Source organism: Schistocerca americana, chromosome X (genome assembly GCF_021461395.2).
Source record: "Schistocerca americana isolate TAMUIC-IGC-003095 chromosome X, iqSchAmer2.1, whole genome shotgun sequence".
NCBI lineage: Eukaryota > Metazoa > Arthropoda > Insecta > Orthoptera > Acrididae > Schistocerca > Schistocerca americana.
This window is the reverse complement of record NC_060130.1, coordinates 414,931,552-414,957,514: the sequence shown is the minus strand read 5'-3', so window position 1 is coordinate 414,957,514 and position 25,963 is coordinate 414,931,552.

Below are 25,963 nucleotides of genomic sequence, written 5' to 3'. Positions count from 1 at the left end.
CATTCCCCCTCTGTGAGTCTGTTCCTCCTTTCACTCGTAACCATCTCCTCCTCCCGTTTCCCCTAGCCATAAGCTCCTCATCATTCTCTCTGTCTATCACCTCCTCGCCACCTCTAATTTCATCACCTCTTCCGCCCCACTAAGTTATTTCTTCACACCTCTAAATTAGTCCCCTGCCCGTCCCTCTCTCTGTGCATCTCCTGCTTCTCCTCTTTCTGCCCATCTCCTCATTCCCCTCCCACTGTCCAAGGCCTCCTCCACACTCTCTCTGTCCGATTCCTCTTCCCCATACTCCCTGTACATCTCCTTTCCTCCCCTCACTCTGTCCATCCTCCGCTCTCTCAGTCCACCTCTCCTTCTCCCTGTCTTTGTCCATCTTGTTCTTTCCCCTCTCCATTCATCTCCACCACCCCACCTTATCTCTCCATCACATAGCTGTCACCCAACAGCAGGCTGGTGATCCTTACGCTCATAGTATGTCTTTCCAATACATCCTGTGGTAGATGTAGATAGTGGGTGCGTATTTTGTTTGCGATTAGAATAATTAAGCCCAGTTTACACGACGACATTGGGTTGCGCCACTCGTTAGGTGGAATGAGCTGCATGCAAATGGTTTCATATTTGACTGTAGACACGGTGCCACCAGTATACACTCCAGTTTCGTCGTTTTGAGGGTCTCTGAGCTGTGTCTGAAATGAAAGTTTTGGCAGCTCCATGTCTCACGAGTTGTGATGGAGTTAAATCTAGTTGCGTGGAATCGCTGCATAAGAAAAAAATAAGGAACGTGTTTCGATTCGTGATTGGATGAATAACAGACGTCAGCTCGGTTGCTCAGCGTTCTTGCTGAAATAATCTATAATGTAAGATCCAAGAAGTTATTTCAGTTATCTTAGAATGTCACGATAACGGTTCACGTTTCTTCTAAGTAGAGTTAATTATGCGATAAGGAGTAAAGATACTGTAATGCACGAATCACTGTTGCCGGAACTGAAATTACATATCATATTGCGCGCATTACAATCGAGAATACTCGGCATGTTATAAGATGGGGTTTTAGTTGGTGATGACGCTTTTTCATTAACACCAATAATTATTTACATTAACACCAATCATTATTAACATTAACAGCAATAATTATTCGAAGTAGGCCGCATTAGGAAGAGAATGGTTTGCAAACTCCTCTCTTGAAGATAGATCTGTACAGTGACAATATTTCAAAATTCTAACATGTGAATGGGGATCAATGCTACCACGATTTAAACAGATGAATGTTGAATAAAGAATGCAGCTTCTTGATATGTGTAGGCTTCCCTCCTGTCAACAATATTCCTTAACAAAGGGTCGGCCAACTGGAACGATGGGATTTTAGTCTTGTAGAAGAGAGGATTGCGACGTCTAGAATTACTCGTTTGTATTTTTCTTAATTCAGTTGTATATGTGGTCCTAACCCAATAAATTTTGTCCTGCAGCTTAGATACCGTCAAACCATCTATGTTCTGCTCGCACATCACTGTCTCAGGAGCAGCACCAGTGCTTATTTTTGTAATCAGCATCACTTAAGTCCCACAAACACCTATGCAAAGCATAGATACCTGAAAAGCGAACATTATTCTCCGTTCCTCACTTCATATTTCAGTGTTTCTACACTCTGTGAACACATAACCTCAAAACTAATGCAACTAGTGTCGCCAAAGTTGGAACACGCGGAAACACGGCGCGCAGTGGCCAGTAGCACAGTTGCCTGCAACCTAGTGTCGTCGTGTAAACTAGGCTTTAGAAAGGCAATAATTTAAAACGTCATGACGTGACTGTTTTTCAAGCATCTCAGTGTTCACGGTGTCTATCTCCTGAACTATCTGTCACACAATGATTCAATTTTGTAGGCACGTCCAGAGACATTTGTGGATACTGTCTGTGAAATCTGTTGCAAATAGACCTTGCAGGAAAGAAGTAATAAATTCAAACGCCATGCATAATGCGGCATTATTTGTGCTTCGCAGTGGTATGACGTCATATCTCCTCAACTGCGAGTCGTGCAGTGGTATAATTATGCAGGTTCATTTTTGATAAATGACAATATTGTCTGCGCCGCGTGGAATTAGCCGAGCGGTCTAAGGCGCTGCAGTCATGGACTGTGCGGCTGGTCCTGGCGGAGGTTCGAGTCCTCCCTCGGGCATGGGTGTGTGTTTGTCCTTAGGATAATTTAGGTTAAGTAGTGTGTAAGCTTAGGGACTGATGATCTTATCAGTTAAGTCCCATAAGATTTCACACACATTTGAACATTTGAATATTGTCTGCAAATTATAACAGGAATACAGTTGGTAGTAAAGAAGTTATAAATTAAAACGTCATACTTGATGTGACAGTTTTAGTGCATGAATAGTGAAAATGTAGTAAACGATAAAAATTTCTCCTTTCACAACTTTTGGAGGTGATAAGCGAAAAAAGATTAGCAAACGTTTCAAATTATCTGTAAAGTTTGTGCCGGCCGGGGTGGCGGAGCGGTTCTAGGCGCTACAGTCTGGAACCGCGCGACCGCTACGGTCGCAGGTTCGAATCCTGCCTCGGGCATGGGTGTGTGTGAAGTCCTTGGGATAGTTAGGTTTAAGTAGTTCTAAGTTCTGGGGGACTGATGACCTCAGAAGTTAAGTCCCATAGTGCTCAGAGCCATTTGAACCATTTGTAAAGTTTGTTGCGAGTCACTAATACTGGTTGAATGAAGTCTGGGCATTGGCGTGGCCTAGGCTACATGGCTTTCTCACCCCCACCCAACCCACTTTCGTAGGCAGGTAGTTCCTGCCCCAACAGCGTTCCTTTCAAGACAGTAAGTGACATGTATACACCGTTTCGTTAAAATCGGTCCAGTGGTTTAGGAGGAGATTTGGAATATACATACATACATACATACATACGTAGAAGCATACATACATACATTTTTATAACATATTCTAAGACGAAAATACGACGTGCCACGAAAGAACTATTCGTATGGGACGGAAACTGGTAGATGAGATGTATAAATAAAAAAAATGGTTAGTTTCAGAAGATCTACATGATTTATTCAATACACAGAACTTCAAAAATTGAACAAGTTAATAACACGTTGATCCAGTTCCGGTACTTATGCAAGCAGTTCGTCTTGGCACTGATTGTCCTCCTGAGGGATACCGTGCCATATTCCTGCCAACATGCGCCGTATATCGTTAAAATACTGAGCTGGTGGGAGAGCCCTGCCCATAATATTACAAACGTTCTCAGTTGAAGAGAGATTCCGCAACCCTGCTGGCCAAGGCACAGTTTGGCAACCAAGAAGACAAGCCGTGTGTGGGGGTGCATTATCTTGCTGAAATGTAAACCCAGGATGGCTTGCCAAGAAGGGCAACTAAAGAGGGCGTAGAACTTCGTCGGTGAACTGCTCTGCTGTAAGGGAGCCACGGCTGACCACCAAAGAGGCCCTACACTCAAAGAAATGCTACTCCTGACCAGCAGTCTTTGTTGTCAGGTAATATGGCAGCGACAGATAGGTTGACGTCTCACTTCTGTCTGGGGCTCAGTTCAAAACGAGAATCGTCACTGAAGACAGTTCTATTGCCGTCAATAAGATTTCAGGCCATAGAGGTGTCTGGAGATGTCCAGGACAATAGTAGGATACCGACCTGGATGTCGCCCCTCATGTGGAGTGATGTTCTTGGGTGCCATTTCCTTTCACAGCAGGACCCCTTTGGTTGTTATCCGCCGTAGAATGTACTCGAACCGAATACAGAAATTAAAATTTTACAGTGCATGTGAGTTTTGAACTCATGACCCTCAGTGCAATAGTTTAATAACATACGGAGAACACCCCGGTGACTGTAGAACTGCACGTCTCCTGGGACATTGCACCCTCGTTAAGAGAACAGCGTGTCGGTGTTACGTCATCCTAGTCCGAGAACGAGTCATCGGTCCTGCATACTCCGACTCCCGATGACTGATGTTCGCCCTGGCGTTAATCTTCTTAGAACTTCCCTTGCCGCTATGCTCTTCGTCACCTTTCCGCTTGTTACCTGTCGCTGGAGCTTCGAATTTGACCTGGGCTTCATTCGAAGGACGGGGACCATTTCTCATGATCTTTCGTCGTCTTGTGTGGGGGTCGAAATCTTCAACATCATAAGTAACATCACACAACTGTTTTACAACCTTATAAGGTCCAGAGTAGTGCCTGAGGACCTTCTCAGAGAGACCAACCTTCCGAACAGGAGTGAAGATCCAGACGAGGTCACCAGGCTGGTAGACAACAGGGAGGTGGCGATCGTTTCCTTGAGCCTGTAGCGTACGGAGTCGGGCTAACTGCCAAGCTTCCTCAGCTCTCGTTAACACCTGGCCGACGTAGTCGTCGTCCACGTCATCAGGATGTAACGGAAACACAGTGCCCATCGTCGTAGTCGCCTCACTCCCACGCACCAGCAAAAGTGGCGTAAATCCTGTGGTGTCTTGTTTGACGGTGTTGCAGGAAAACGTCACTAAAGGTTGCACCTCATCCCAGTTGCTCTACTCAACACTGACGAACACTGATAGCATGTCGGCCAAGGTCTTATTAAGGCGTTCAGCAAGCACGTTAGTTTGCGAAAGGTAGGCAGTCGTCATGTGATGAGTAATGTTGCACCGACGGTTTATCTCTGTCACAAGATTCGATTGAAAAACATTCCCTCGATCCGTAATTAACGACCTTGGGGCACCGTGTTTTAATACAATGCCTTCCACGATGAATTTGGCTACCTCGAATGCTTCGGCTGTTTTCACGGCTTTTCTAATGGCATAACGTGTTAGATAATCAGTGCAAACAATAATCCATCTATTGCCACTAGCAGACGATGGAAATCGTCCGAGGAGGTCAATCCCAAGACGCTGGAAAGGCGTTTCGGCTGGTGGAATTGGTATGAGTCGGCCAGGTGGTTTCTGAGGAACTGCCTTTCTCCTCTGGCACACTCCACAGTGCGACACATAGTGACGGACACTCTTAAATAAACCTGGCCAGAAAAATCTCTTGCGGATCCTATCGTATGTCTTAATAAATCCTAAATGTCCGGCCTCAGATGTGTCATAGAATTTCTGTAGAACATCTAAGCCCATGAGTTTAGGAAACACTGGTAGCCACCTCTTTCCAAACGGATCGAAGTTTTTCTTCCAAAGTAATCCAATAACTACCTTAAACTGTCCTTTGAAATCCTCTGGCCGGCCGCTGTGGCCTAGCGATTCTAGGCGCTTCAGTCCGGAACCACGTTGCTACGGTCACAAGTACGAATCCTGCCTCGGGCATGGATGTGTGTGATGTCCTTATGTTAGTCAGTTTTAAGTAGTTCTAAGTCTAGGGGACTGATGACATCAGATGTAAAGTCTCATAGTGCTTAGAGCCAATTGAACCATTTTGAACCACATCCTCTGACCGATTTAAGGCAAGCATAATTTGAGCTATCTTGGCGTCCTTCTGCTCAGCAGAGAGGTCCTGGAGTACAGCGAGACAGTCACTATCTTCATCAAAGTCTTGGTGGTCCTGCACAGGGTTTCTTGAGGGACAGCCGGCATCTTGGTGTTTTCTTACACTTTTGTACACTATGGTAATGTCATACCCTTGAAGACGTAGTGCCCACCTGGCGAGTAGTCCTGTTGGATCCTTAAGACTTATCAACCAACTAAGTGAACGATGGTCTGTAACAACTGTGAATGGCTTTCCATAGAGATACTGTCGAAATTTACACATGGCCCAGATCACAGCAAGACACCTCCTTCTGTAGTTCAGTAGTTTCTCTCGGCTTTTGCAAGTGTCCTAGAAGCATAGACTACAACCTTCTCTTTTCCATCCGAAATTTGCACCAGAACTGCACCGATCCCACACCCACTGGCATCTGTGTGTAGTTCTTTAGGTGCTCTCTCTCATCATACAGACCAAGTACAGGGTCAATCGTCAGAGCTTTTCGCAGCACATCGAAAGAATCTTGTTGAGCACCATCCCAGATAAATTTGGCATCGGCTTTTAACAACTGTTGGAGTGGCCTGGCTTGGATACAAGAGTCTTTGATAAAACGACGGTAATAGGATCATAATTCGAGGAAGCTTCTGACATCTGTAATACTTTTAGCAATAGGAAATTCCGTTGTAGATTTCAGCTTTTCTGGGTCTGGCCGCACACCTCCGTTTGACACAAGGTGTGCAAGTATTTTGATTTATTTTGCTCCAAAGAGGCACTTTCTTGGATTAAGTTTCAGTCCGCCTTGTTGGAGAGACTTAAGAACGGTCCTCAGTCTTTTTACGAGTTCATAAAATGTCTCTGAGTACACTATAATGTTATCCAAATAACAAAGACACATCGTCCACCTCAGGTGACATAGAAGATTATCAACCATCCTTTCAAAAGTTGCTGGAGCATTACGCAAACCAAACGGCATTATCTTAACCTCATACAGGCCCTCAGGGGTGATGAATGCAGTTTTCTCACGAGCAGCCTCATCTACTTCGACTTGCCAGTATCCCGAGTACATGTCTATGGTTGAGAAAAACTTAGCCCCCTTCAGACAATCTAGAGTATCGTCAACTCGTGGAAGGGGGTATACGTCCTTTTTAGTTATCTTATTACGCTTCCTGTAATCAACACAAATGCGCCATCTTCCATCCTTCTTCCTGACGAGAACCACTGGTGACAACCATGGGCTCTCCGAAGGCTGAATGATGTCATTCTTCATCATTTTCTCTACCTCGTCGCGAATTATTCGACGTTCCGTTGCTGACACACCGTATGCTCTCTGGCTTATTGGTTGATGGTCTCCAGAGCTAATCCGGTGCTTCACCGTCGATTTGTCTGATTTGCTCTTCACCTGCAGATTGAAGCGTTCAGAGAACTCTTGAAGAATGGGAAGTAGCTTTTCCCTAGTGAGATCTGGTGATAATCGAGCTAGAAGATCTTGTCTCGTAGTGGTAGCGCCAATTTCGCCCACAGACTCGGCATGGGAGGTTTCTATGACGCTCAGCTGTTCGGCAATTAACGGCTCAGCGTTTGCTACGTACATACGTCTTGGAAGGACCTGCGGTTCTCTGCGACAGTTAACTATCCACAATTCACCGAATCCGTTCTTAAACGAGACGACAGAGGCTGTGATGACCAAGTTATTCTTCAGTGGTATGCTTCTGTTACATTCCACTACAAGATCCTTGGGTTGGTCTATATGACACATGGCAGTTACCTTTCTAGTGCTGACTGCAGGAATGATCACTTAATCCAGCACGCATAGTCTCCACACACTCGGATGCGCATCTTCCTGTCCACAGAGTCTCATCTCGTCTAGCATAATATTCGAGTGACCACAATCTATAATTGCTTGAGAAGTTTTCAAGAAGTCCCATCCGAGAATGACGTCATGACTACACTCTTGTATGACGATGAATTCTAAGGTGTATGGCCACTTATGCCCACAAGAATGAGACAGCTTCCTGTAAGTTTTACATATTTACCATTAGTCACCTTCAGCAGAGATGTTTTGTAGTCGACGAATACGGTTTCCTGCAACTGGCGACGGTGCTTCTCCGAAACGACTGAATATGATGCTCCAGAGTGCACAAGAGCTACGGCTGTTCGGCCATCCATGAGGACATCGACGTAGTTTCCTATCATTTTAGTAGTGATCGACGGCGGAGGATTTCTCCCTTCGGCGGCCTCACCCCCAAGGAAGGTCGCACCGTTTAGTTTTACAGGTTGCGGCGGCAAGGTGATCGGCTGGAGCTTCTAAGCGGCGATGCAAACCTTGATCGGCGTGCTGGGGAGCGTCCCCTCCAGCGGCTAGCTTGTGGCGGTGGTGACCTATGTCGTCCTGCACCCACATCTAGTTCATCTTCGTCGTCCCGGAGTTGGCGTCGTCTAAGATCGGTCTGCTGTCTTCTGGCGCAGGCGTCATCAAATATGCGCCACCTTTCTCGACAATTGCGCACCACATGTCCCTGTCGTCCGCAGTGGAAACATACTGATTGGTTATCCTGGGTCCTCCAGACGTCAGTCTTCCTTGGTGCCCAAACAGGTTCCTTATGCGGCATTGTAGGAACATAGCTTCGCCTGGGTCTTTACCTTTTCACCGTTTTAAGGGGAAATGAAGGACGAGAGATTGGGTTCAATTTCTGTTCCACTTCCACCCTGACGACCTCTTAAAGCGTCTCGGTTTCTTGCTCTCCGTGCAATATAAGTGCCTTCTGAACTTCCTCTCTCACTATCTGACGAAGAACACTTGTGAAATCAGTACCTTCCACCATGAGATGTGTAACCTTATCTTCCTCCTTCATTCTAGGATCCACTATTTTACACAGCTCCAAGACGTCATCAACGTAGGATGCTGTAGTTTTGCAGTTTCTCCTGCACGCTGTGTCCTGCACTTTAATTTATCTTCAGCCTTGCACTTCTGTCGTTGTGTGTCGCCGAAATACTTGCGCAATTTCGCCTGGAATACTTCCCAGCTTGTGAACGTCTCCTCGTTGTTCTCATATCATTACGTTAGCCAAACACACGGTGTCATCCCATTTCTTAAATTTTGCTATACGCTCATATACCTTCAGCCACTTGTTTGGATCTTGGCCATAGTCACCAGAGAACCCGGAAGGATGTCTCATGTGGTGGCACACAGCTGCTGTCATCGTAACGTCCTCTTCTTCTTCTGTCTCCGATAGATTGCCATCTGTTGAATATGGCTCGAACTCGGTTTTCTCACCACGTAAACGGCGGCTCTGTCGTTGCCTGATGGGAGCCACTGTGTCGTCGATAATGTGCGCTATCGCAAGTTCCAATTCACATCGTCTCCACCAGAATAATCTTAACGCAGGTTTATTCAGCACTTGCACATACAAGAGTTCGGAGCGAATTGCCTCCTGCCAGAACACATACGTTATATATCCAGCTACCGAACATTCCAGTACAATTATTCTTGACATCTGTGGATACTTGTAGAAGGTGCTCGAAACGACTGTAGAAATTAGAATTTTACAGTTCAGGTGAGGTTTGAACTCACGACTCTCCATGCGACAGTCTGGTATCATAACCACTAAGCCACGGTGACTGCGCTACTTAGCTTCTTCAGCGAAAATATTTTCTACTGCTTGTATTCGTGCTTTCCTAACACTACGTTGGCTAACAAGGTCGCTGGATCTCTCTCAAACTGAGAAAGTTTGGAGCATTATGCGTAGCGCCCTCCAACCAGTTCCGTATTTTGAGCATCTAACACGCCAAGAGAGCAAAATTTGGTACGATAGCCCTCAGGGCGATATCCAACCGCTCCATCAAACAAGGCCAAGCCGATTATGTGCTTGCATAACAGCCAAGGGGGGACCAGCGCGTTATTGATTTGTTCTATTTCTGAGGATTTTTTCTTGAAACAATCATCCAACTTTTCTGAAATTGTAGTCATTTGTTGGTGTTTTCAGGTACTTCACATTTACCGATGTCCGTCTCATTCAGATAATGCTTTCGTGGTTTTATTTTTTTCTCCTTGAGTGTATGTATAGATTTTCTTGAGAAATAAAAGCTTCAGTCGAGAAACCAGCACGGAATTAGAAAGCATCGCTCGTGCGAAACTCAGCTTGCCCGTTTCTCACATGATATCCTGCAAACCATGAACGCAGGGCAACAGGCGGATTCCATATTCATAGACTGTCAGGAAGCTTTTGACACGGTGCCTCACTGCAGACTGTTGACTATGATCCGAGCACACGGATTCACGTCGTTCGAAGACTTTTTAAATAATAGAAATTAGTAGGTTTTCCTTGACGGCAAAAGTTCATCAACCAAGAGATTGTTAGGAATGCCCCAGGGAAGTGTGATAGAATCGCCCTTATTCTCTATATACGTAAATAATCTGTCGGACTGTGTGAACGACATTTTACGTCTGTTTTCTGATGACACTGTGGTATGTAGGAAGATGTTCTCGTTGCGTGACTGTGTGAGGATGCAAGATGAGCTATCCCGAATTTATAGTTCGTATAATGAGTGGCACCTCATTAGAGAAATGTAAGTTAATACGGATGAGTGGGCAAAAGAATCCTGTAGCGTTCGAATACTGCATTAGCAAATTGCTGCTGGAAACAGTCACATGGATTAAATATCTAGGCGTAAAGTTGCAAAGAGATATTGTTGTGAATTGGCCGGAGCCAATTCACGGCGTTTGGAGGAAGCCGAAAGGCACGCGTTTAAGCTCACGCAGGCTGGCGTAAGGTCTGGAAAACGACAAGGAATTATAGTAGCCAAAAATAGTACATAGCTTCTGGAATACTTAACTTTAATCCGTAATTGGAGAACATCGCACTTGATGATACATAATTACAATCTCAATATAAACTGGTAATGGCGCCTTGCTAGGTCGTAGCAAATGACGTAGCTGAAGGCTATTCTGTCGTCTCGGCAAATGAGAGCGTAGTTTGTCAGTATAGCATCGCTAGCAAAGTCGGCTGTACAACTGGGACGAGTGCTAGGACGTCTCTCTAGACCTGCCGTGTGGCGGCGCTCGGTCTGCAATCACTGACAGTGGCGACACGCGGGTCCGACGTACACTAATGGACCGCGGCCGATTTAAAGGCTACCACCTAGCAAGTGTGGTGTCTGGCGGTGACACCACATTCCTTCCCCGCAAATCGGCGTACGGTGGTGTTATAAGGCACCCTGCCATTCGGTCCGAGGGGAGCTAGGAAACGCCTGAGGACCTAGTCCAGGGTGCACGCCAACATGCGGTGTATGCGCCCGCAGAGAGACAGGAGGGGCCGAAGGGTCGACCTCCATCAGAACGGGGCACCCAACGGGCGAAGACGACATCTGGTCCGGAGCGTGCAAGAGTTCCATGTCGGAGGATAGCTGGTCACGGGAAGCGATCGGCGGAACGTGACCCAGGGAGGCGCTCGGAGGTGGCAGCGACGCGTCCACTGCGGGCGTCGCCGGCGGGAGAACAGGCAGCGGCGGCGCGTCGCCATGGGGCAAAATGGAAGGCAGCGTCGGTAACACCTGGGGACGAGGCGAGCCAGTAGATGGGTCCCCAGGGCGCTGACCGGACGGCACCGTCGCTGAAAGCAGACGGGGAGCGGCAGAACCCGTGCGACGACAGAGGCGCAGCTGATTGAGATGCCGACGCACCTCACCAGAGGCCCCCAAAACCAGATACATAGCGCGGCCGAGGCAGCGAAGAATGCGCCCTGCGAGCCAACGCCATGAACCTCGTTAGTTGCGATAGTATACAACGTCGCCTGGAGCAAAAGCAGGTGGCTGCCGCAGCACAGGAACCTGATGCGGCGGATGTAGCAAAGACATCAAGGTTCGATGAGGACGACCGTGGAGCAACTCAGCCGGCGAGCGACCATCTCGGGGCTGAGAGCGATACGTAGACAAAAAGAGCAATAACGCGTGCTCCCGCGAAAGCGACTCTTTCAGCTTCAACATCTGTGACTTGAAAGTCCGGACCAATCGTTCAGCGGCACCGTTTGACTGAGGCGAAAACGGCGCGGATGTCAGATGTTGAATACCATTGGCCTTGCAGAATGACTGAAATTCTGCGGACATGAATTGTGGGCCATTGTCGGAAACAATAGTCTGTGGAAGACCTTCAATGCAAAAGATAGCCGATAACGCTTGGATGGTGGCAGATGACGTCGTGGAAGACATCCGGACAACAAAAGGAAAATTACTGAATGAATCTACAACAACCAACCATCGAGCATTCCAGAATGTACCAGCAAAATCGATGTGTAAGCGTTGCCAAGGGGAAGTGGCTTTCGGCCATGCAAAGAATTTCCGCAGCGGTGCGGATTGTTGTTCGGCACACGCCATGCAAGAAGAGCACATATGCGTAATCGCAGCATCGATTCCGAACCAAGTACAGTGCTGACGAACAAGTTGTTTCGTTCTCACTATACCCCAATGTCCTTGGTGGAGAAGCCGTAAGACAGAGGACTGTAACGAACGTGGGACCACGACCCTGGACTGATCATTATCAGAACGCAACAACAAAACACCACGTCGAACAAAAAGTCTCTCCTTGTGAACAAAAAATCGGCGAACCAACGGATTCTCAATCCCTGACTTTGACAAGGGCCATTGCGTAGCAACAAAACGGAAAACGGTAGCAAGGACAGGGTCAGCAGCTGTGGCTGTAGCTACACGACGAAAATCAATCTGAAACGATTCGACCACGTCATCGGTTTCCGCATCAATGAACATGCAAGCAAATTCGGAGGAGTCGAATGCTCTATCCTAAGCAACAGGCAAACGGGACAACGCATCGGCGTTTCCGTGCTTAGCAGTGGACCGATACAAGATATCGTAGCGGTACTGCGAGAGGAAAATAGACCAGCGAATGAATTTCTGTGCTGTACGTGGAGGTACAGGCTTGTTCGGATGAAAAAGCGACGTCAAGGGTTTATGGTCTCCGATGATGGTAAACTGACGACCATACAAGAAATCATGAAACTTAGTAATACCAAATACGAGAGCCAAAGCTTCTGTCTCTATCTGTGAATAATTTCTTTGCGCTGACGAGAGCAATTCGGACGCAAAGGCAATAGGGCGATCATGTGATCCATCTTTGTGCGCAAGCACAGCACCGATCCCGAAATCCGATGCATCTACCATCAACAAAAGGGGTTTCTGGGGATCGAATGGCGTAAGGCAAGTAGTGGAAAGTAACGCCGATTTCAACTGGCTAAAGGCGCGTTCGCATTCCGTCGTCCAGACGAACGGAACACCTTTACGGCGTAAGCGATGAAGCGGAATTGAAATGGAAGAGGCGTGGCCCACATATTTATGATAATAATTGATTTCTTCCAGCACACTCTGCAGCTGCTTCAAACTCTGCGGCGAAGGCAAGTCTTGTATGGCACGGAGGTGCTCTGGACTGGGATGTATTCCTTGGGCATTGATGACATGTCCCAGATAGTGTAAGTCACGAGCAAAAAACACACATTTGTCCTTCCGCAAGCGAAGACCATTTTGTCGCAAGACCTGAAATAATGTTCTGAGATTGGCTAAATGTTCTTCTTCTCACTTTCCGGAGATCGCAATATCGTCCAGATAGTTTGCTGCAGTAGGGACCGAGGCACAAACAGTTTGCAGATATTGCTGAAACAATGCAGGGGCGGATGCACACCCGAATAGCAGTCTTTTGAATCGGTACAAACCAAGATGCGTGTTAACCACCAAAACGCGCTGGGAGTCTTCGTCCACCGGTATTTGCAAGTACGCAGCTGCTAGGTCCAACTTCGAAAAATATTTACCCGGGCACAGTTTGTCAAAAAGATCCTCCGGGTGGGGTAAAGGAAAAGTTGCAATCACTAGTTGTGGATTCACTGTAGCTTTGAAGTCCACACAAAGTCTCAATTTTCCGGAAGGTTTTGGCAATATTACTAAGGGTGAGGCCCAGAGAGAAGCCTGCACACGTTCAATTACACCTTGTGATTCCAAATCGTGTAATGTTCTTGCGACCTCATCACGCAATGCGTGGGGAACATTGCGCGCTCTGAAAAATTTCGGTTGCGCGTTTACTTTGAGTTCTAAATGTGCTTGATAGTTCTTAGCGCAACCGAGGCCCGGTGCAAAAATGTCTGCAAATTCTTCACATAGATGAGCAACACTGGCTGAAGGCACAGTCTGGTTCACTGAGACGACCTGATTTACTATAGACAAGTTAAACAACTGAAATAAATCTAAACCAAACAAGTTCACTGCAGAAGAAGAACAAAGAACGTAAAATAACATAACTTTTGTTTGTCCCTTGTATGTTGCAAGAAGGCTGCACTGTCCTAACACAGGGATAGCTTGTCCAGAATAACTATGTAACTTAACATTGGCAGCACGCAACGGAGGTGTGCCCAGTTGTTTGTACGTGTCTCTATTGATTAGTGAAACTGCAGATCCGGTATCGAGCTGGATTGGTATCACATTGCCATGAATGTGCAAGTCTACAAAAAGTTTATTGTCCTGCTGACGATAAGAGCGACTGTCTCGTGCAACGTGAACTGACACTGGTACAGAATCACTTGCGACTTGACGGGATTTCCGTCGACGTCGACGCACACTATTTGTGGGACGAACACAGTCACTGTTAGAGAGAGTGGCACTGGGCGGAGTGGAATTAACTACATGAATGTCCTTGGGCGAAGGCTCACGAGCCTGAGTATTCTTGGTTCGATTCCGATTCCGGCGTGAAGCAAAGGGCCTGGAATGGTTGTGAGTGTCCGATCTAAGCTTCTTCTGGCAAACACTCTGAACATGTCCTTTTTTATTACAGAAAAAGCAAATAGCTTGGCGTGATGGGCAATTCTCACGCAAATGTCTAGTTGCACACCGCGGACATGATTTTAGCACTGCATTTGCTTGCTTGCGCGGCACACGTAGTGGAGAGCTTGGCGGCAGCTGCGCGGACAGGCGCGAGGGCTGTTTACTGTTCCGTGCAGTTTGCCCGGCGGGCCAGTTAATGTGACACACAGCTGGCGAAGTTTCAAATGATTCCTGCGCAAAGTCAAGTGTGTCTTGCCTATCAAATATGTCCACCACTCGTTGCAGGGAGGGATTGACTAGTGTCAAAATCTGTTCCCTTATACGAACATCAGAAACGTTCTGTGCAATTGCATCACGTACCATAGTATCTGAATAAGGGAGTCCACATTCACACTCAAAAGCACAATCCCTAGTAAGGCCTTGCAAGGTTGCAACCCACTCCCGATTAGTTTGACCGGCCGTACGTTTTGTACGAAAGAATGTATACCTTTTTGCAACGACATTGACTGATTCTTTGAAATATGCATCTAATGCCGATAAAATTTCGTTGTAGGACAGAGTTGCTACGTCGCGTCAGGGAAATAATTTCACTATCACATGGTAGGTGGACACACCTACACAAGAAAGCAAAAAAGGCTGCCGCTCAATACCTTGAATTCTGTAGGCGGCGAGATGGAATCCAAATTGGCGTGACCACTCCGTCCAGCTTTCCAGTTCCGCATCAAAAGGACGAAAAGGTGGTGCAACAGCATGTTGTGGCAGCTGTAGCGGTGGAGCGGCGGCGGCCGCATCGTTTTGCTTTGCACGTTGACCCTGGACGAGCTGTCCAAGGGCATCCAATAAGGCCTGCGTCTGCTGATTCTGCAAGCGATAAAATTCGGACAGTACATCTGGAGATTGTGGCGAAGCCATGACACAAGTAATTTAAGCAAGTATAAAGAAGAAGACCGTTATCCCATCCTCGTCGCCATGTGTTGTGAATTGGCCGGAGCCAATTCGCGGAGTTTGGAGGAAGCCGAAAGGCACGCGTTTAAGCTCATGCAGGCTGGCGTGAGGTCTGGAAAATGACAAGGAATTATAGTAGCCAAAAATAGTACATAGCTTCTGGAATGCTTAACTTTAATCCATAATTGGAGAACATCGCTCTTGATGATACATAATTACAGTCTCAATATAAACTGGTAATGGCGCCTTGCTAGGTCGTAGCAAATGACGTAGCTGAAGGCTATGCTAGCTATCGTCTCGGCAAATGAGAGCGTAGTTTGTCAGTATAGCATCGCTAGCAAAGTCGGCTGTACAACTGGGACGAGTGCTAGGACGTCTCTCTAGACCTGCCGTGTGGCGGCGCTCGGTCTGCAATCACTGACAGTGGTGACACGCGGGTCCGACGTATACTAATGGACCGCGGCCGATTTAAAGGCTACCACCTAGCAAGTGTGGTGTCTGGCGGTGACACCACAGATATGAAACGGAATGAGGGTGTAAGGACAGTAGTAGGGAAGACGAGTGTTCGACTTTGTTTAATTGAGAACTTTTCAGGAAGTTATAGCTCGTCTATTAAAGAGACAGCGTACCCATTATTGGGTACTGCCCGGGAGTCTGGAATCCCAATCAGGTCGTATTAACGGAAAACATCGAAGCAGATCAGAGACGTTCAGCTATATCTGTTATCGGCGGGCTCGACAAATATGTAAGCGTTACAGACCAGATTCGTGAACTCAGATGGGAATCCCTCGAGGGAAGACGACGCTCTGTTCGCGAGGCATTACCGTAGAAATTTAGAGAACCAGCATTTGAAACCGACCGCAGAAAGCCGCCAACGTACATTTTGCCTAAGGATCACATCGATAAGATGAGAGAAATTAGGTCTGGTATGGAGGCTTTCAGAAACAGCGTTACTAGCACCTGACAGATGTTGAAAGAGGCAACGTAGTGGGGTTCAGCCGGTTGGTCAAATCGTGCAGTATCCAGACTTGCGGTGCATTAGGGTGTGACATTGGCCTGATTTTGGACTGCATGGGAAAGTGAGGGCAGGCGCGCTCTTTAAAGATCATGTAAACGACATCCAACCACCCAAAGTGGTGATCGTAGGATTTTGCTCTAAGTACATAGTAATTTCTTCACCTCTGGGCCAGGCATATGATAGCAAGTGCCACCCATGTAGGTCCATCCTGCACCACACGTAGGAGTCAAGGAGCAGCCGGTCAGTTGAACTGGCGTCTCATGTGTATCTTGCCTTTAACAGCACAACACAAACGACTTCATCTGGAGTAATACCGTGACTGCGGATCACAGACTACTGATGAATGGCGTCGCATTATGTTCAGCGACCATCGTCGGCGTGTATGGTGGCCACCTGGAGAGAGATCATATTGTTCCAATCTTTAGGATAGGTACAGTAGTGTTACTTCTACTCTACTGGCCATTCAAATTGCTACACCACGAAGATGACGTGCTACAGACGCGAAATTCAACCGACAGGAAGAAGATGCAGTGATATGCAAATGATTAGATTTTCAGAGCATTCATACAAGGTTGGCGCCTATGGCGACACCTGCAACGTGCTGACATGAGGAAAATGGTTCAAATGGCTCTGAGCACTATGGGACTTAACTTCTGAGGCCATCAGTCCCCTAGAACTTAGAACTACTCAAACCTAACTAACCTAAGGACATCACACACATCCATGCCCAAGGCAGGATTCGAACCTGCGACCGTAGCGGCCGCACGGTTCCAGACGGTAGCGCCTAGAACCGCTCGGCCACATCGGCCGGCGACATGGGCAAAGTTTCCAACCGATTTCTCATACACAAACAGCAGTTGACCGGCGATACCTAGTGAAACGTTGTTGTGATGCCTCGTGTAAGGAGGAGAAATGCGTACCATCATGTTTCCGACTTTGATAAAGGTCGGATTGTAGCCTATCGCGATTGCGGTTTATCGTATCGCGACATTGCTGCTCGCGTTGGTCGACATCCAATGACTGTTAGCAGAATAAGGAATCGGTGGGTTTCGGAGGGTAATACGGAACGCCGTGATGGATCCCAACGGCCTCGTACCACTAGCAGTCGAGATGACAGGCATGTTATCCGCATGGCTGTAACGGATCGTGCAGCCACGTCTCGATCCCTGAGTAAACAGATGGGGACGTTTGCAAGACAACAACCATATGCACGAACAGTTCGACGACGTTTGCAGCAGCATGGACTATCAGCTCGGAGACCATGGCTGCGGTTACCCTTGACGCTGCATCACAGACAGGAGCGCCTGCGATGGTGTACTCACCGACGAACCTGGGTGCACGAATGGCAAAACGTCATTTTTTTGGGTGAATCCATTTTCAGTTTACAGAATCATGATGGTCGCATCCGTGTTTGGCGACATCGCTGTGAACGCACATTGGAAGCGTGTATTCGTCATCGCCATACTGGCGTATCACCCGGCGTGATTGTATGGGGTGCCATTGGTTACACGTCTCGGTCACCTCTTGTTCGCATTGACGGCACTTTGAACAGTGGACGCTACATTTCAGATGTGTTACGACCTGTTGCTCTACCCTTTCATTCGATCCCTGCGAAACCCTACATTTCAGCAGGATAATGCACGACCGCATGTTGCAGGTCCTGTACGGGCCTTTCTGGATAAAGAAAATGTTCGACTGCTGCCCTGGCCAGCACATTCTCGAGATCTTTCACCAATTGAAAACGTCTGGTCAATGGTGGTCGAGCAACTGGCTCCCCACAATACGCCAGTCACTACTTCTGATGAACTGTGGTATCGTGTTGAAGCTGCATGGGCAGCTGTACCTGTACACGCCATCCAAGCTCTGTTTGACTCAATGCCTAGGCGTATCACGGCCGTTATTACGGCCAGAGATGGTTGTTCTGGGTACTGATTTCTCAGGATCTATGCACCCAAATTGCGTGAAAATGTAATCACATGTTAGTTCTAGTATAATATATTTGTTCAATGAATACCCGTTTATCATCTGCATTTCTTCTCCGTGTAGCAATTTTAATGGCCAGTAGTGTAGCTTCACGGGGATGGGAGCCATCGGGTATGAATTTAGTTCACGTCCTTTATTTTCGTGTGTTACCCCTCAATGCGACTGTATCTTGGTGGCATTTGTGAACAGGAAAATGCTCGTCCACACACGGCACGTTTCTTAATAAATTGTCTTCGTAAAGTTGAGGTAATCCTGTTATGGGGCGGTGGGTAAATAATCAAGATTGTCGTCACTTTCGTTACGTCGTTATGAAAAGACACTTAAATTGTCTGTGCTCGCGCCGTTTCCAAGAGCCTGAAAACTATTCTCGCGGTCAGCCAGAAATCGATGGAAAACATCCTGAGCATAATTTCCAGTCTGATAGTTCACTTTACTCCTTGTATTCACTGAAAGAAAATATTCCTACTTGCTGTTTACTCAGCGGGATTAGGGACCTTGAATATAAATAAATATTTTGAAGATTTACTAATTGATACTTTCAATAAAGGTTCACACACACAACACATAGGTCTTTGTAATCTATCTAATATAGCTACGGGAAACAGCAATATTAACAGTTCGGAGGCGACGTCTACGGCAAGGTCCAACTAAAATGGTCTATCGCCCTTAATTCTAATCTCCAAAAGCTAATTGCTCGCCTTAAAGTGGAAAATAATCTCAGCACTTGATATACGGTTTGATCAACATTACGAGCGGCACGAAAACAGTTTCTTCCGTGAAATCTAAGCAATCCAGGACGGGATCAAAGTCCTCACGAGTTCACTTCCTACTTTCACCAAAAATGACTTTGATAACTGCCCAGCTCTCATGTCATCAGAGGCACAGTGCACGGGGGCCTTTGACTCAGGCGGACAGGTTGATACCTCGATGCGAAGTGTCTCGTTACTGCCTCTCTGGCCGTATTCATACAGGATGAAGAAAAATTGTGTCACGAAATTTTAATCCTGGATAGATGATGCCAGTAGGAATCAAAATTACTAAAGTTGTGTACGTCGACAGCGCATCATTGTTAAACTACGTAAACTGGCACCACACGCTCAGATTGGCCGTCGGATTGCCCTGTTGCCGTTCGTCGTTTGACGGGCAACGCTATGGTTGTCGCTTCACACATACAAGCCTCCTTCGCCCCGTCATTGCTACAACGTCATACGCACACGTGTCGAATAGGTCTTGCTGTTTGTCCCGCGGCCAATCGGAGAGCATCGCGGCAAGTTTCCGTAGTTCAAAAATTGTGCCTTGTCGACCTACGCAACATGAGTAATTTTGGTTCCTACTGGCATCAGCTACCCAGGGTTAAATTTCGTGACACAATTTTTCTCCACTCTCTATATGGGAGCAGCGTACCGCCAAACGGAATATCTGCTATCAACCGCCATAAACACAGATAATAGCATCTAAACGGTCCCTTTCTCAGACACTTATCAATTAATATCTCTGTCGTTTAACAATTTACAAAATTCTTAATTTTTATGTAAACAGAGTTAAGTTTGCCTTAGTTATTGATAAAGTTTTATCTCGACTACATTTAAACTTTGCTGGCTAGAATTTTTGGAACGGAATCGACAGTAGAACATGACCTCTGAACCGCCTCCTTACGATTCCTTTTAATGATTATTATTCACAATAAAGTCTGGAAACTTGGTACATCTGTATTATCGCATGAATGTAATCGAGTGCTTTAAGTAGAGCTTTCTATTACAGATAAATAAATCACGAATAAGGACTATTCGTTCCAAATTTGGCTTTCAGCAGATAACTTGAAAACTAACAGAGGTAACTTATTCGTGTCACATAGTTAATGTTTTTGTATGAAAGCGAAGCTACATAAAATTTTTCATGTTTCTGAGTGTAGTATTTAGGGCCTTCAATTTTTCGTAAAAACGTCGATTTTGGAGAAAATATTGCTCTGATCAAGTTGAGAATAGTAAATTTTAATTATTTATTTATTTATTTATTTATTTATTGTTCCGTGGGACCACATTTAGGAGAAGTCTCCATGGTCATGGAACGAGTCAATACAAGAAATTATAACACGATTGTAGAAACAGATAAAATGAAATATAAGAAACATATTCAGGCGACAAGTCGTTAGTTTAAATAAAGAAAATCAAGAATGTAACACTGGAATTTGCTTAATTTTTTAGCTCTTCCAGGAGAATAGAAGGAGTGAGCCATGAGGAAACTCTTCAGTTTAGACTTAAAAGTGTTTGGGCTACTGCTAAGATTTTTGAGTTCTTGTGGTAGCTTATTGAAAATGGATGCAGCAGAATACTGCACTCCTTTCTGCACAAGAGTCAAGGAAGTGCATTCCACATGCAGATTTGATTTCTGCCTAGTATTAACTGAGTGAAAGCTGCTAACTCTTGGGAATAAGCTAATATTGCTAACAACAAACGACATTAAAGAAAATACATACTGTGAGGGCAATGTCAAAATTCCCAGACTATTGAATAGGGGTCGACAAGAGGTTTTCGAACTTACACCATACATAGCTCGAACAGCCCGTTTTTGAGCCAAAAACACCCTTTTTGAATCAGAAGAATTACCCCAAAAAATAATACCATATGACATAAGCATATGAAAATATGCGAAGTATACTACTTTTCGTGTTGAAATGTCACTTATTTCAGATACTGTTCTAATGGTAAATAAAGCGGCATTTAGTTTCTGAACAAGATCCTGAACATGGGCTTTCCACAACAGCTTACTATTTATCTGTACGCCTAGGAACTTGAACTGTTCCGTCTCGCTTATAACATGCCCATTCTGTCTGATTAAAATCTCAGTTCTTGTTGAATTGTGGGTTAGAAACTGTAAAAACTGAGTCTTACTGTGATTTAGCATCAAATTATTTTCCACAAGCCACAAACTTATATCATTAACTACATTATTTGATAATGTTTCAATATTACACACAAGATCCTTCACTACCAAGGTGGTGTCATCAGCAAACAGAAATATTTTTGAATCACCTGTAATGCTAGAAGGCATATCATTTACATAAAAAAGAAACAGCAGTGGCCCCAGCACCGACCCTTGGGGAACGCCCCATTTAACACTGCCCCATTGGGACTGAACATCATTACCACTCTCAATATTGCGGAGGATTACCTTCTGCTTTCTGTTCTTAAAGTAGGAGGCGAACCAATTGTAAGCTACTCCCCTTACTCCATAATGTTCCAACTTCTGCAGTAATATTTTGGGGTCAACACAGTCAAAAGCCTTCGTTAAATCAAAGAAAACACCTAACGTTCGCAACCTTTTATTTAATCCGTCCAAAACCTCACAGAGAAAAGAGACTATAGCATTTTCATATTCGGACCAATTTTTAGCTTTGTAGTCTTATTACTCAGCGCCACTAATTTTTTAAAGATCGTGTATTTTGCCTGACACATTCGTTTGATCATTCTGAGACTGAACAACACTAACATTAATATACTTAAGCTTACATTGGAGCAGTTTGGAAAAGAAATTTAAACTTTTAATTCCACTCTTAGATTGTGTTGCAATCCTTTGCATATTAAGCACAGGCGCGTAGTGATAACGTGGCGCTGGTAGTAGTGAACTGGGGTAAGCCCCAGCACACTCGCTCGCCTGCGTATCTCTTACAATGATACAGCTCTCGTTTCGCCTCACCGTGGCCGACAAGTTCCTCAGACCTGTCATAGATAGAGCTCCGTCACGGTCCCAGTATCCAGAATATCAAGGACTAGTTGTAACAGTAGACGGCAAGTTGCTCCCAGAAGAGCATTCAACGACTTTATAATATCCTTCCCAACCAAATCAGGGCATGCATCCAGGCCTCAGTGGGTGCAACGTGATACTGATAAATGGGCTTCAAATAAAATTTTGTTTGTAAATTTGACTCAATTCTGTAACCACAGAAATAACATCGAATTATCTTCTAACCAGTGAAGATTCATTTCTTCTCCTTCACAGCTTCTGGGTCCTCACTTATTTTGTCGGACAGAGTATTTACGATGGACCTATTCATTGATCTTGAATGATTATCCGTTTAATTTTAAGAGCTCTTATATCAGGAATTATGGTGCTTCAGAAGTAAGGCGGCGCATATTCGGATGAAATCTTCAGCTATACCGCTTTACTTCCCACACCCGATCAGCTGCAATGGTTTTACGAGAAGACCTTGTATGTGAGCAATATCACTTCGTCGAACAGGACATTTTCACATCTATTACGTCTAGTTGACAGTATTACACAAATCAAATTGTTTCCTCCGCATTTGCTGTGATTTCAAATCAAACGTAAACTCACGATCAGACATTAACGTCTATCCCACTCCACGGCTACAACAACTGATGTCAGAACAATCTGGCGAGTAGACCTACCCGAAGCATATTTTCAGTTCCTGCTAGATGAAGAGTCACACCGTTTATTGCAAATATATAAAAGGATACTTTTCGGAATTGCTTGTGTCGCTGCAATTTCTCAACGTTACTCGGAACTATTAATTCAAAATATTCCGAAAATAGTTAAGTATTACGATGATATAATTGTCACTGGTCCTACAATAGAACAACATTTGGAAAATCTACGTATAACTTCTACGTAATACAGAAAAATAGACTAGAATCTGTAAGCAAAAGGAATAACTGTACCATATTTTGAGTCACAAGAATTTGCAATCAGCCTAACAACATGAAATTCTAGTGCCCACAAAGTTCATGGTGAAATTAGTTATTATGTCTAATTTGTATCTAATGCCACCCAGATCTCATGACCAGTAAATAGATTACTCAAGAAAGCCGCAAAATATGAATAGTAGCAACAGTGTCTGGACGCTTTTAAAAATTAAAACAGTGTATTAAGTCCACTCCTTGTCTAGCGACATACTGCCTATCCAACTGACTTATTCTGTCTACCTACACCCTCTGTACACAATTATGGCAGTATTCTCCTATAAGACAGCTGAGAGGTACGAACAATCAATTACACGCGCCAGCAAAAGTATAATTTCAGCTGAGAAAACTAATCAAAAATTGACAAAGAGTCTCTTGCGATCATATTTGGAAACCATAAACCTCATATATTTCTTTATGCCACTAATTTGAACTCAATGTTATATCAGAAGCCTCAGATATTTTGTTATGACCCAAGAATCGACGTCCAGAAAAGTCGGATCAGCGCTACCAACGACTGACGCTGTTCGTAAGTAAGTGCAACTAAGCCATTCATCATCGGCCGACAGTGCAACTCGCATATGTTGATTACTTGTCTAGCTTTCTCATGGGAATGGCGCCGGTATTTGACTCTAAGGAAAAAATACGCTTCCACATGGACAATTCCTTGAAAAATTTGCTTCGAAAATTTTCTCTTACTGCTGCTAAAATCACATCTGTTGAGGCTACACATCCATCCCTAGGCAAAATAGCTAGATATATTCGATATGATTGGCCAGGGTTCATCCCGCCCCACGCCCTGTCAGAATTTTGCACGTATTTCTCATTCAGGAATAGTGTCATAATGTTCCATGGGATGCTGATGCCACCAACAAACCAACATGGCGAATGTCGGGTGGTTTTTCTACAGTCACTGCTTCAACGTGTCATCAACAGTCTGAAAATAAGATGCGGCTTCGCAGATGTCACCAGAACCTCTCGCTGGACTGACCACCCTTGTTTACCTCTTCGAGTTCGGCGTTCCCGCTAACTGTAGGGCCCCACGAGCCAGTTCAATGTAATGGTTGCTATTCCTTTGCCTCTGGGCAACAAGAATGATAATCTAAGATCATTACTGCAATAGTCATCTTTAACCGCAGACTGATTGGTCGGAATTCCAGAAATCACTGCTATAGCTCGCAACCCAGCGGATCCCATTCATTTCGGACCGTGCTGTGCTTCGCTGAATATTCCCACAAACACCATGCTCCTTTCTGCCTGACTAGGTACAAGACACTCTTCTTGTTACGTCTTTGGACTGTTTTACTTGGCGGCTGATTGGATTCTGACGCAATTACAGACTTTCTTGGTGGACATTTGGGCAAGGTATGGATTCGTGTTGTGAGCTATCACTTTATTCTGTGCTGTATATAGAGTAGTGTAATCAATCTCTTTTGTTTCACTTTGAGCAAGTGTTACACAAAGTTCGAAAGAGCTCAAAGAGAGCCTTTATATTTCTGGTACGGTCTGAGTTAAAATAGATCATGAATCGAGTTATACTCACTGAACAACGGTTATATGAAGAAGTGCATCTCCTGAAAATGATTTAGCCTACAAGCAGAAATGGAACACTGTAAGTCAATCTGTGAGGAATTATAAACTACAGCAGGCCCATGTATTAACAGGAAATAGGCACAAACCACATGTCCGATGGAGAAATCTGATTGGTCGACGTGGATACAGTGTACTGTCTACAGTAACAAATCAGTTCAATAATTCTTCGGCCCTGAGTATTTTTCTAGTAACCTGGAAATAGGTAGTCGTCAAACCATAACACAAATAAGACGCGGCCGCATAACCCGTTTGACTGAGGGATAATTACCCACACACTGTGCAAAAACATCGTTAGTCAAGAAAGTGATGTTGGAAGAGGAAAGCAATTGCGGACGGTTCAAAAAGCGTGAATGGATATATTAACTTAGTGTTGAATGAGTCAGACTTCAGGGAACACAAAAAAATGGTTCAAATGGCTCTGAGCACTATGGGACTCAACTGCTGAGGTCATTAGTCCCCTAGAACTTAGAACTAGTTAAACCCAACTAACGTAGGGACATCACACACATCCATGCCCGAGGCAGGATTCGAACCTGCGACCGTAGCGGTCTCGTGGTTCCAGACTGCAGCGCCTAGAACCGCACGGCCACTTCGGCCGGCTCAGGGATCGCAGTTCACACTATTAGGGGAAGATGGTTGCCTCGAAAACTGTCTAAATGGACATGGGGTAGTACTGAGAGTAATACGAGATGAAAAACTAAACTGGACACAACATAGAATATGCAAGAAGGCATCGCTATCTCATGATGCACTACGAACATGTAAAAGGCTCTAACTTCGCGGTAGAAAGAGAAAATTCTACAAACGCTTGTTCTCTCAGTTGTTTTTACAGCGACGGTAATTTGAACAAGTTAGTTTTCAGGAAAGCTCACGGCTCTTTAATCTCGTGACTTACGCCTGCGTACGATAGAACTGTGGTGTTCGCAATTTGGAATTCATCAGCAGCTCATGTACAGTTGCCCTCGCTACGCGCAGACAACAGACAAGCGCAAAGGTTTCCACACATACCGTTTGATGAACATCAACAACTCTTCGTAGCACTCCTCGACCTCACTGTTACTGTCCAAATAACTCACCAGAAGGACGTATATGCCCTTGAGATAAATTCCTTCTCTGCCACTGCACTACATAGCAGCTTACACTGAATCGTTTATCGCAGTAGGTTCTCAAGTTCGGGTCGATCCTACTTAGTAAAGAAGAGAACTGAATGAAGTCACCAGCTTCAAGAAACAGCTAGTGTCATATCCACTAAAGCAACATTAATGTCTCTCTTTGTTCTTGTACATATAATTAAGTACCCTCATTTCATATCAGATGCTACTCTTTTCCCAAATTTCCTACCTAAGGCAGACAATACGAGTTGCTGTCTCTTAAACCCTGTGTCAGAATTTCCTTCTTCTGTTCACACTATAATAATAATAATAATAATAATAATAATTACTAATAGTAGTAGTAGTAGTA